General features: G+C 43.3%; 1 pseudogene; it reads left to right on the forward strand.

Moving 5' to 3' along the window:
- Window positions 1–680: 680 nt before the first annotated feature.
- On the forward strand, window positions 681–1275 carry LOC107141221 (annotated as a pseudogene).
- Window positions 1276–1508: the final 233 nt, after the last annotated feature.

Below are 1508 nucleotides of genomic sequence, written 5' to 3' on the forward strand. Positions count from 1 at the left end.
TTAACCCAGCTGTGCTCTACCACCAAACTACATCACTAGACTTTTTTATTTTGAGACAGGGTCTGGCTAAGTTACCCAAGCTGGCCTCAAAGTTACAAGCCTCCTGCCCAGCCTCTTTTGTAGTTGGGACTGCAAGAGGGCATAACTTTGCCTGGCTAGTAAGTGATATCTTTTCTAGAAGGAAATGGATAGTGGTTACATTAGTTTGCTACAGGTTCCATAATGGAATACCACGGAAAGGGTGACTTAAACAACAGAAAATTTATCTTCTCATAGTTTTGGAGCAGAGAATTTCAAGATCAAGGTATTAGCAGGTCTATTTTTGGCCTTTGGCCTTTCCTCTGTGAAGGTGACCCTTGGTGTCTCTTTGTCTGACCAAATTTCCTCTTTGTATAAGGGTATTAGTCAGATTGGATTAGGGCCTACCCTAACTGTCTTGTTTTAATTTAATCTCCCTGTCTCCAAATACAGTCATATTCTGAGTTACTGGGGATTAGGGCTTCAACAGATGAAACCTAGAGAAGAGAATGACACAATTTAGTCCACAACAGAGGTTGTTTTTTTGGGGTTTAGAGTCAGTAATACCTGGTGTCCAAAGTCATGCTGCAGTAATAAACCACCACCAAACAGGCAAAGATTTACTTCTTGTGCACACTGCATGTCCAAGGTAGATTGGCTGGGGTCTCTACCCTGCATTGTCCCCATTCCAGAACTCAAGCTGACAAAGCTGACATCAGTATCTGAAACACTTATGGTGGCTGAAAAAAGAACTGGGGCAGATGTCCCACATAGACTTTTCAAACGCCTACTCAGAATGACATATCACGGCTGTTTCCGCCATCTTGGCCTGTGGAGGCCTGCTGGGAACAGGACTTCAAAAGGCAGATATGTCTGGAAGGCTGTGGTGCAAAGCCATTTTTGCTGGCTATAAGCGGAGTCTCCGAAACCAAAGGGAGCACACAGCTCTTCTAAAAATTGAAGGTGTTTATGCCAGAGATGAAACTGAGTTCTGCTTGGGCAATAGATATGTGTGTGTGTTCAAAGCAAAACAACACAATGACTCCGGGTGGCAAACCAAACAAAACCAGAGTCATCTGGGGAAAGGTAACTCGTGCCACGGAAACAACGGCATGGTTTGGGCCAAATTATGAAGCAACCTTCCTGCTAAGGCCATTGGACACAGAACCCACGTGATGCTGTACCCCTCAAGGATTTAAACTAATGGAGAACAAATAAAGATGGACTTGTGCTCTTGTAAAAAAAAAAAAAAATTAAGTTTACCTTTCACCAACTACAGAAATTTAGATGGTCTTGCCTACCTTCAAGGGAAATGAGGGGGCTAGGGAGATAAAAATCTGACTCGTGATTTATTCATTTAGTGCTGCCTTAACATAATATCAGAGCCTGGGTAATGCATATGTATTAGAAGTTGATCTGACTCATGGGTCTGACAGCTGGGAGGTCCAAGGTGAGGGACTGCATTTCTTGAGGGCCTTCCTGCTGTATTT

This window comes from Marmota marmota, unplaced genomic scaffold, assembly GCF_001458135.2.
Source record: "Marmota marmota marmota unplaced genomic scaffold, marMar, whole genome shotgun sequence".
Taxonomy (NCBI): domain Eukaryota; kingdom Metazoa; phylum Chordata; class Mammalia; order Rodentia; family Sciuridae; genus Marmota; species Marmota marmota.